This window comes from Drosophila navojoa, chromosome 5, assembly GCF_054131105.1.
Source record: "Drosophila navojoa isolate 15081-1374.11 chromosome 5, UAZ_NAV_1.0, whole genome shotgun sequence".
Taxonomy (NCBI): Eukaryota; Metazoa; Arthropoda; class Insecta; order Diptera; family Drosophilidae; genus Drosophila; species Drosophila navojoa.
The window spans coordinates 17,011,172-17,022,994 of record NC_142893.1 but is presented as its reverse complement, the minus strand read 5'-3'; the positions used below and the strand labels follow the sequence as shown (position 1 = coordinate 17,022,994).

Here is an 11,823-nt window from a genome sequence, read left to right as displayed (position 1 = left end):
GTGAATAAATGAAAATTAATTGCAGTAATAGTAAAGGAAGCCAAATTCTCACAAGATAATTTTCTGCTAGCATTTTATAAGCATTAATTGTTATTAAATATTTATATTTATTTGTACATGCTATTTTAGTTAAACTTTTTCATCACAGATTATCGAAATAAATACTAAAAATAATTTTTAAAAATAAATAAATTATAATAATAAAAGAAGCAACGAAATTTTTAATATAATAATTTATTTTTATTATTATTATTATTAATTAATTGATATTTATGTATTATAATTATTATATGAAAAAACTAACGAATCTAATATATATTTTTAAAAGAAAGTATTGGAGATTTTAAAAATATAATATAATATAAATATAACAAACCTTCTTGAACCACCAACATTTTCCTCTTCAATGATGGAACTTTGCCAACGTAAACTTCAATTAAATCAGATAAATATAAATAAATATATGCTCAACTCTCTATAAATATTATTAAATCCCATTCAATGCATTGTGACTTTCGGCATTGTTAGCCAACTTTGAGTGTTTCATAAACATATCCAGGCACTCAGGTGGCAGCCAAATGCTGTCCGGGCTTAAGCACTGACTCCAGCAACTGCCAAGCGCCAACTGCACTCGAACAACTGCCATAACTGGGCGTATTGTATAACTTTTCGAGGGCCAGCACTCAGCATTGACTTCAAGAGTTTCGTAGTTTCGTTTTATTATCTCGGTTCCATTATATTATTATTATTTTTTATTTCTTTGTGTGGCGCGTCGCACTCAAAAAGTTTTTCTGGTTGCGTATGAAAATCACATTTTTGGGCTCTGCTCTACATAGTCATCCTGTAGTTGAGCAGGTAATTGGGTATATTGAAATGAGCAGGCAGATGTATTAATATATATATTATTTTAAGGAGTAGAAAAGGTGATTGAGGGGCAGGCAATATCATGATTATTTATGTGCCTTTGGTATTTGTTTTCCAACTACGGGGTATATGCCAGGTCACACTTTTCGGTGGCCCTATTGCCTGCCTCTATAGGGCTTCATATGATTAAGGACTTTTATGTCGCGAAGTCTTGCGGATATTATTTAGGCATTTGGGAACTTTGATGGGCTCCATGGGGGGTCGCATGGATCGCACATGCTACGCAGTTGCGTGGCTCTAATCAATGCTAATAAGCCGCTGCGTGTTGACGGGAAATTGAGTGGCGAATATTACGCATACGCACTGTATTACATATTAAGTGAGTGTAAATGGGTGCGCGAGTGTGCGTGAGTGTGCTTAAGTGTGTGTGTATGTGTGTGTGCTATTTTGCCTTTACTTTCACTTTGTTCGATTCATTTTGATCATAAATTTCATAACGTTCACCTTGATATTGTATTCGTTGCGCTTGTTACATGGCTCATGCATTTCACACAGACCATATCGATATATTTATATATATATATAGATAAACAAATTTTTTAAACACGATATTGTTTTTAATGGCTTTTTCTCTTTGTATTTGTCTTTGTGTTTTCTTTTGAAATATAAACCGAATCGAAATGAACAATTCAATTACAAATTGTTATAACCAAATCTGACAAAAACACAAATCAAAAATCCCTATCGGTAATACTGCAGATGAAGAGCCGGAGGTGGAGATACTAATACCACATCACCATCATCATCATGGCAGCAAGAAAATCCGTCGAAATCCTTTGAAAAACTTGGATCTCGATTTTAAATTCGATGTTAATTCGTTTTAGCCAGCACTCAAATTTACCACAACAACAAAACTATCAACTGGTGTGTGTGTGTTTGATAGCTGGGTAATTTGTTGTTATTGTCGTTGTTCAGTTGTTGTTGTTGTTCAGTTGCTTGCATCCCACACAAAAACAATGACAATAAACAAACAAAGCAACCTAGCAACCTATACAATATACATATAAATATAATTGGCCTAGAGAGCACGTCTAACTGTAATTTCTGTGTTGTTGCTCTAATTGAGTATATATAGTCAGTGTTGTAAAGCGTTGAAGAGTGCTGTTAACAAGTGTTTAACAATTAAGTAGTCTAACTTGTTATCTAAACTAAATATGCACGTTACCTTTATGTATTCAGTATTTGAATTAATTAAAATAAAACGTTTTTTTACTACCACAATTGGCATGTTTTTTTAACCGTCTTTATTCAAATAAACAACTTATATGCAGTCAGTAAAAATCACAGCTGGCAATGCTGTTGGAAAGCTCAGCAGAGCTTTTAAGCTGTAAAAACTTTTTCTCACTCTCTCCCTCTCTCTTTTCGTATTTTGTATTTGTTATACGCTCCTCGAACTTCCCTTCTTTACGTATAACAGAGCTGTTTATGTTCATGTGTTTAAATGTGTGTATTTCAGCTTAGATTTCGTTTTGTATTCAATTTTCATTAGTTTTGGAACTAATTTGCATTTCACTTTCTTATTTGCAGGTAAATATTGGCATTTTATTCAGCTTAATTTAAATAACAGGTATTTAGAGCTTAAACTATACCTTTATATATGTTTGAAAAATACTGGGAAATTTACCAACAAAATGCCCACTATAATAAAAGCTTTGCTCAAAGCTTTCGAGTGGAGCGCACAATTTGAGTCACATTGCGGTTGGTTAGGATTCATCCTGCCAAGGTGAGAGAGGCCCCAGCTCCATTTCCACTCATTTCGCCTGCCATAGTAGACCTACTTTTTGTTTAGTTGGTTCCCACAAACACACACACACACACACACACTCATACACATTAGCAAGGCGTGTGTCTCAATTCCATGGCGTTTCAGGTCCATGCAGCCAGTTAACAGTGGCCAAAAACATCACTCGTTTGCCCACACACATTCGGGTGCCCGAATGTTGAGCTGAGCGAGCGTGAGACGCTTTTTAACCAAACCCGTGAAACAAACGAGGCCAGTTTCACAAATCAAGCGAGGTGTTCGGTTCGATAGGTTCAGTTCAGCAGCTAAAAAGCGAAAGTGCGCGCGACTCTCAGTATATTTGAAATTCAAAAAGTGTTGCATACTTTAGTGCTAAGACCTAGCAAACAGCAATTGGACGAGGTACGAGCTACGTTTAAGTTTTCTCATCAACTTTCCATTTTAAATATAATTTTAAGACTTGCTGCGTATTTTTAAGAATTTCTCTGACGCTTTAAGAGCGCCAGGTATGTGGCTAGCGCATAAAATTCAAATGTAAAATTCTCTTATTTTATTGGGATATACACAAATATAGAAATATATATATTTTTTATTAAATTGTACGCCCAGTTGTGTTATCCTAGCTGGGTCCTGGTGGGCTCTGACGTACAAGTCAGCGTGCCCATGAATAAATAAAACTGTGTGTGTGTGTGTGTGTGTGTGTGTGCCGCCCGCCCACCTCCTAGCCTCTCTGCTGCCTCTTCTCCTCAGTTCGACATAAAAATAACATAAAATCTGGCTCGGGTTTTGCAATAATTTTTCTTTCCTGCCTTTCAATTGCTGCCAGTTGCCAGTTGCCTCATGTTTGTGGCTTGGGCCTGGGCCTGTGCTTTGGCTATAGTTTGGTTTCCGCTCGACTCCTTATCGCATCCATTTGCATCTAAACAGCTTCAAAATTGGTGCTTTCGACCGTTAACAGGCTCGCATATTTGATGTGATTCCATTGTATAGTCCCAATATCGATATATACTCTGGCAATTAGAAGTTCTACTTTCTTTTTGTTATTCCACTCCAGCCGAAGCATATTCTGTCTGCCCTCCGCACACATTGGCTGACCTATTTCCGAGCCACATTTTTTGTAGCTCCTCAATTTTTATGTTGACTTCTTAATGATTGAGTGTTGACATTTTGTTATGGATTTAATTTGTACAGAAAAAGCGAAAAGGGATTTTAAATTGGCTGCCAGCTTTGGGAACACGATGAAGCGCGTAGTTTAATTAAGTCGTGGGCTTTGAAGGGGCAAACTGTGTAAACAAAAAATGCGTCCTTTTGCTGCTTTTAGCCCACTTGTTTTGACCCTTTGGTATTAGAGAAACTTCAGCTGGCCAAATTTTGTACTTAAAATAACTTTCAAGCTAAATGATTTTTATTTATTTATTAATTTGGTTTCATTTTAGTTGTGTTAAGTCAAAAAGGTTTGCCAAGAAATATAGAGTATAGAATTATATTTAATTATAAATTGAATCATTATTTTAGCAACCTTTTTTTAAGTCTAGTCGCTTTCTTGCATATTAATGAAGTTTTGCTTTCATTTTCTTAAGTCAAAAAGGTTTTCCAAATTGAAAATATTAAATGTGACATTTATTGGATATTTTTTCTTTCGATTAGAAGCTTATTACTTTCCAAGGTTGTTGAGTCAGGAAATATCTAATGATATTTTATGAAAATTGTTATAATACTTTTCTTCAGTTGCATAGCAATTAAGTTTAATTAATTAATTTAAGTTTAATTATAGTTCTGTTTGGCCAGTAAAATTTCCCAAGAATTATTGATTATTTGATTATTTATTGAAATCGTTACTTCCTATAATACATTTTCAAGGTTTTTACTTTCATAACAATTATATTATATTCAAGTTTGGCGCAGTACAAAATTTTTTTTTCTTTTAATATACTGAATTATATTTGAAAATATTATTTTTTATAATAATATTTTTTGTGTTATTTTTTATTTATTTTTTTGTTACTTATTTAATATTTATTTTGAATCTCAAGCCATTTAAAAATAATTTTGGTTCTTATAACTCAAAACGTTTCTCATGATATATTACTTATATTAAGAATTTTTAAATATTTCTAATGCCTTAGCGTTTCACTAAAAACTGTAGATAACTCTATCTAAATAATTAAAACCTACTTATAAGTAGCTTATATATATTTTGCCCATTTTCCCATTGCTTTTGAGATATATTTTGGAGTGCTCAAATATGCTTTGTAAAATTTGCATATTTTGTTATGAAAGTTATCTGCGCCTAAAAATTCCATCTCGCAACTCCCGAACCGGTGCTAAAACTCATAAACAATTTGCCGCGCATTCAGCTCGGCTCGGCTCGGCTCGCCTTGTCGCATCCACAAATTGCAAACAACAAAATACCAAAGGAGACAAAGCTAAAATTGAATATTCAATTTCAGCCGCTGGCTGCCACGACACCAAAAATGTTTGTTGCAAAATGTTTGTTAAAGTTTTCGCTGGCTGCCAACAAAGTGGAAACAAATAACATAAGCAACATGCAACGTGGGCAACGAGCGACACTGAGGGCTCTGAAAATGACACATGACCTACAACGTTTTGTTAGTTGTGTGAGTGTGAGTGTGTATGTGTGTGTGCGGTTTTTTTTTCACTCACTTTTCATTCTTTCGCTGAAATATTTTTATGACTTGCTTTACGTGTGCTCGGCCCAAAGTAAACATGCCAGCGCTTCATGCAGCGAGCTGGAAAGAGAGCAACGGCGTGAGCTGGGGAGAGTGGGACAGAGAAGGAGAGCGGAATTCCTGGCTGAACATTTCCTCTTGGCTTACCCATCAATCATTGCCAACTACAATTTAGCGCATCATTTGCGGACGCAATAAGAAATAATATTTATGAGTTATACGCAAAATTAAAATCATAATTTTTTCGTTTGAAATTAAAATTAATATTAACAAATGATTTACGCACATGATGGATGCTTAAAATCTAAATTACCAATACGTATTGAGGGCGCGTGATACATATAAAAAAATTATACGACTTGCGCGTCATACGCGAATAATTGTCTTGTGCCGTGAGGGGAAATACAAGGCTGAACGCAGTTTATGCTCAGCACGTGGCCACGTCGGAAATACAATTGCTGTTGCTGCTGTTGTTGTTGTTGTTGTTGCTGTTGCTGCTGTTACTGTTGTGGTCTGCCTTTTAAGGGGGCGTTGCATTTGCGGTTTGCCAAAAATGTTTATAGCCCTCGCTCTAAATTGCCTTTGTTACTGCGTAAGCTACCCTCCAGTTCAGTTGCTGCTGCTGCTGCTGCTGGGGGCGTTGGCATTGCTGCTGCAGCAGCAAGTTTTAGTTCTTAATGTGCTCGCTAAGTGAGTTGTTAAAATGTCGTTTGGGGTCAGCATAGGTAGGTGCTAATGTGCGCATGTGACGACAGCCAGCCAGGGATTTGTTTTAGGAGCTGCTCTGAATGAAATTATAATAACTGTGAGGGATACGAAAGCTTCTGCCTTTGATATAGAGAAATTCGCTAAGATATGAAAACTTTTAGCTCTGATGTAGGCATTCAGCAATTCAGAATTTATGCCTTAAATTTAATAATAATTTTATTCAATCAGTAAGCGAACATAAGGGAGGAGAGTACAGAGAGAACGAGCATTGGCATGGGCGATAATTTTAGAATTTCAGCTTTCACAATCTCAACTTCAAATGCCTGCCTTACAAATCTAATTCAAGTGCTGCTCATTTGATTGAAAAACACTTGATTCTATATTCATTTCATTTTGCAAATGATTCCATAAGTGGATTTCAAATGACATAATATGGTTGAGGCATATGACTCAAGGCACTTTTACAACTGTTTATCAAATATCTCAACATATATTATCCAGCGGCGATTCTCTAAAGGAAATAAACGGTCTTTTACTACCCATAAGCTATAAACTGCACTTTACAGTTATTACAAAAATATGTTTTAGACTTCTCAGCCCACTTGTTATCTTGTGTGAAATGGCCACACGCACTTTAATCTATACATTTACCTCTCTTCTCCTTCTTCTTCTTCTTGGTGTTTTCTTTTAAGCATGACCTGCAGCTATTTTCACTAGTTTCTTAAGCCTCTTCACAGGTTGTCAACTTTATGGCAACATCATATTTGCTGTCATTCAATTGAATATAAATGTTAAGATTTTTCCGTTTTGAAATTCCGACTAGCTGCGATGACACAGCAGCCGCAACTCACAGAATTTTTGGGGCGCAAAAAGTAAAGTCGCTGACTTATCTTGTCATACGACATTCAATAATATTTGCAAAAAAAATAAAAATAAAAAGAAAAGGCCTTGTCAAAGTTCTGTATGCCCCGCAGCTCTGTACACGACTTTAATTTGTCGACAATCCCCGCCACAAAACGTTTGTCAATCTAAGCCGGAGCTAAAGAATTTTAAATATGCTACACACAAATCGTATACCCACATGGAGTTATCAATTCCACAAAAGCATTCATTCAGGCCGCACAAAGAGCTGAGCATACAGAAACATTTCACTGGCACTGCTCCGACTGTATTTCCAATTGGCTGTATGTTTGTGCATATACAAATGTCAGAAGCCTTTAAATTGGCCTTCACACACACAGACACACATCTATATGTGTATATATGCAGAGACAGATAACAAATTGGCTACGTGTCTGTCGCATTCAATTATTCGGACTGAAACTTTGCTCTGACTCTGTGGCTTTGACTTTTGTCGGGCATTCGATTTGAGATAATTCAATTTGAAACGTATAATTCCAGTAAAATGCACAATTTTTTGTTCACATTGATCAATGACAAATACGTGTGTGTGTGTGCGCGTGTGTTATGTAATATATTGCATACTTATGTGCATATTACGCTTGTGGTTTGCCTGTTACACAAATCCAACCCAAATGCATGTATTTTATTTCATCGCGAAACCAAAAAGAACCCCTAACAAGCCTGTCAAATCATGTCAAATGCTAATGCCGCACAGCTGTCAACATGCAGTACCTTGTGGTTAGCCATTTTTCACGCTCGCACACACACACGCACACACAGCATTTACTCACACCTGCTCTCAGCTTATTATGCACTCATAATTGGGATGTGAGTAAACAGTTAGCTGGCTGTCCCTCAGTCCGTTCATTGAGTCAATCAACGTACAGAAATGCCCTCAGCTCAGCCGCTGCTCTTACACGCCCGTTACTTACGCTGTCGAACAGCAGTGCATACATTGCGCATACGTCGTGTGTGCCAACTAGTTGAGCCCAACGGTTCAAGCGCCCGAGTTTTGTTGCACAAAAAGCGCCGCTGGCCGCTTACATAGGTGTGTTTGGCTTTGCATATCTAACGGTTTTAGCTGCCAGTCCAACACACACACGCACAAGCAACTGTATATCTGCGGCTTTTGAGTACGCCCGCCCCTGGTCCCGCCCGCACTTGGCCATGTCATGGCTCGCGGTCTCCCATCAAAGTGCCCAAGTAACTTGGCTGAACTTTATGAAACGTTGCCAAAGTGTGCTTGTGTGTGTGTGTGTGTGTGGGTGTGCATTATAGTCTCTTCAAGTCTCTTCCTTTTACAGCGAATTGTGGGTCATTGTAGTCAAGTCAAGCAACTCGCAACTCAAGTTACTCACACTCATATTCATACTCATTCCACGCAGGGGAATTCACTTTCACTCTTTGGCTCACAAATTTCGCCTGAACTGCCAAAATTTCAAAGTTTCCACCTGCTAGTCTAATTTTGATAATTGCATTTATTAGACAGTTGCGACAGGTGTTAATCTTACAATAAAGAACGGGTCGAGCGAGGCGAGGCGAGGCTCTCACCTCGACACATTTTTCGAGTTTTGTGTGCAGTGAATAAAAGTGCAACTGACTTGAACTAGTTATTTAATGGAAATAGTTTGCAATGAAGTTAGCGGGTTTCAGTTAATAATACTATTGCTTTAGGAATTATATTCGACTATTTTTGAGGCGAGAAAGGAAACTGCAAGAAGTTTATATATATTCAGAAAACTATGCAAGTCGCGGCTTCTTTGACCGCCTCGAGTCTCAAATTCAAAGCAATTTCTATTGCAATATACTACAGCAAGAGTCTGATGAGAGTGCTTCTACATGCTCATGCAGCATCATATATTTTACTTAGTTATATTTCAGTTATGCGAAGGCCTCAACGATATTATATTATCATTTATTATATTAACTTAAATATTCATATCTCGTTTTCATAGTATTTTTCTTTCACAATTAGTTCAGAATTTTTTTTCTTTTGATGTTAAATGTTTATGATTAATACTGTAATAGAGTAAAAGTATGAATAAGGATAAACCGCTTGAAAGATTACATAAAATAATGGATAATAGTAGTATATATCTAAAGCTCTTCTTTCACAAAAGCTGTAATTTGAGCATAGGCTAAAAACAAATAACTTAAACTTGGAACCAAGTCTAAGCAGCTTAAAATAGCTAACATTAATAGCTTAACTTTATTCCAAAATTAGACTTAATTGGCTAATCAATTACTGTTTAATGCTATATGGCCAACAGCCGCAGGTAACATGTTTTCTAATTCAATTATCCAACAAGCAAAACTTGAGTTATCGAATTTCAAGCTGTGACAATTAAGGTAAAAGTTATATTAGAATGACTAGAAGTAGGTGAAGTTGAGTCTTTGTTTTAGTTGCTCAACTTCGTATTGGAAGTTCTTTAGTTCAAGTTTTGGCCAGGTGAGCAAGCAATGCCAGAAGTTGTTACCAAATTAGATTGATGACACAACAAGTTTGCTCATAGTTAATCTATAGCTAAAAAGCCAAAAACTTTCCAAGAGTAGAAATTACTATCTATCCATAATTGTATAGTAGCAAATTTATAGACCAATTAAACAAGTTTCTTTGCGTAGATAGTTGATATCTGAAAGCTTGTGCAACTTAATTTCGATTCCCATGCTAGTTAAGCCACTTTTCCTGTATAGTTTGTATTCAAGGAACGGCAATCAGGTTTGTTTGTTTAATTGTGTGGGGCTATTAATAAAACAACAAATGTCATGGGGTGACTGCCACAAAGTTCCATTGTGCGACTGTCCAGGCTGCTAGCATGCTCTTGACCCAGGCCACAGGACACGGGACACAGGACACGGGACAGAGGACACACAGTGGCGACGATGGCCATTTATCTATGCTGCGACAGCGTATTCAATTAAATATTGAAACACGAGGCTAATAAATTACTCACGAATGCTGAGTTTTAGTGTGGCATTATTTCAGCTATGCCCATAAATATGACCCACTTTGGCCGGAAGCCGTGTAAATCTACAAATTACCTTAATATTTAATAAACATTGTAGTACGGCCACGCAGCACGGAGCAGCACGGCACACGTAAACCTTTAACGAGCCCTAATCGAGGCTTCAAGATTTATACGCCTCGCTGACGCGCTGGCCCGGCCAGGTGTCCGAGGCACGCACCTGGAGTTTGAGTGCTGGGCGAACCCCTTCATTTGGGGCACATCATAATTCATTTGCTGCCCGCTGTGCTGGCAATGTTGGCCTAAATGTAATTTCCTTTTCTGGGCCATTGTCTGGAAATTGGAAATGCGTTGCGGCTGATTCGCTGTCAATAAAATCAAATTTATCTCTGTTACGGATTTTCGGCCATTAATGGATTCCTTTTCAGCTGACAAATGGTGTGGAGAGTGCCCGTGTACCGTTAGCCGTCAGCCGTGAGCTTTGATATTCAGCGCAAACGTTAATTCAGTCAGCCAGGAAATCGAAATCGAATATTTCGCAATTTATCGATGCGTAAATTATTTGTTTTGGCTTACACGTTTCACAACGATTCGTGGGCGATGTGCAAAGAATTTAGACGATTTAGCTATCAACTGGCGGATATTAGCATATTGTGTTGAGCTCTGCTCTGAGTGGCCAAACAGCTTTGCCTGCTTATCTTTCGACTCAATTGCATTTTGTGCTGCAGCGGAGCCATATTTGAATACCACTTACAGCCATCGAGATCCGCTTATGGCCAACATCGACATTGATTTTGCTGTCGGCACTTTTGATATTTCGTTATAATTTGCCTCCTTCATGCGATACATCCTTGACTCGATACGACAATGGCGCAACTTTAATACTTCAATACACAATATATTGGCAAAGTTCAGAGCATGCAAAGTCGGAGGCAAAGTCCATGCCAGCAGCTAGTTAGATGCGGAGCCTTGTTACAAATGCCGCATCAACAGTTTCTCGCACGACAGCAGCAGCAGCAGCAGCAAGGGCAGATGGGCACAGGTTGAGTGAGCTTGACCAAGGGATACCCTGTAAAGTGTTTAAGTGGTGAATTATGTCCATAAGGCTAGAGTCAGCATCAATTTTTGTCATGTATCAGATAAACTTTAGTTTTATAAAGATATATAAAGATGACAAAAAATTAAAATATATATCATTTAAATTGTAATTTTACTTTAATTTTTATAATATATAAATTTAACAATATATAAATTATAAATACAAATATAATATAATATAATATAATATAATATAATATAATATAATATAATATAATATAATATAATATAATTTAAAATAATATAATATAATATAATATATAAATTATTATTTTACTTTAACTTGATGAGAATAACAAAAAACTAAAAAGTGTTTCATATAAATCGTTTTGACTTTAATTATAAAATTTATGAGGATAAAAAAAAAAAAATAATAATACAATAAAATAAAATAAAATAATAATATTTCAGATAAATAATTTAAACTTTAATTTAAAATTTTATGAGAATAAATATATAATAATACAATAAAATAAAAAATTAAATAATAAAATTAAATAAATAAATATAGATAAAAATATTTCAAAATACTAATTTAAGTTTTAATTTTAAGTTTTAAATTTATTCCTTTTTTATATAAAATAATAATTAACATACAGAGCTGATCACAATCTTTATTAAACTGACAAATTTTGTCTTACCAAACTAAATTAATTTACAATTTGATCTTAAACAAGCCCATATGCCCTTGCATATACACAAGTATAGGGTATATTCAAGATGCGGCAAGTAGCGCTGGCAACTATGAACTGCCTTTAAGCAGCTCTCGAGGCATTGCATTGAATGTTATTCG

The 11,823-nt window shown here is 36.0% G+C and overlaps 1 protein-coding gene across 3 annotated transcripts in view; it reads left to right on the top strand.

Annotated features, from left to right (window-relative positions):
• Window positions 1-11,823, top strand: part of igl (IQ calmodulin-binding domain containing protein igloo) — a 56,469-nt gene that overhangs the window by 15,716 nt on the left and 28,930 nt on the right. Inside the window, exon 1 of one of the 3 annotated variants that reach the window (XM_089261056.1) lies at window positions 1,647-1,788. The exons of 1 other annotated variant lie outside the window; for it this stretch is intronic. The gene's annotated coding sequence lies outside the window, so the exon portion shown is untranslated. Of the gene's footprint in view, window positions 1-1,646; window positions 1,789-2,869; window positions 3,068-11,823 lie in introns of those variants that run through there. One more of the 3 variants, XM_089261054.1, reaches the window with a different exon arrangement.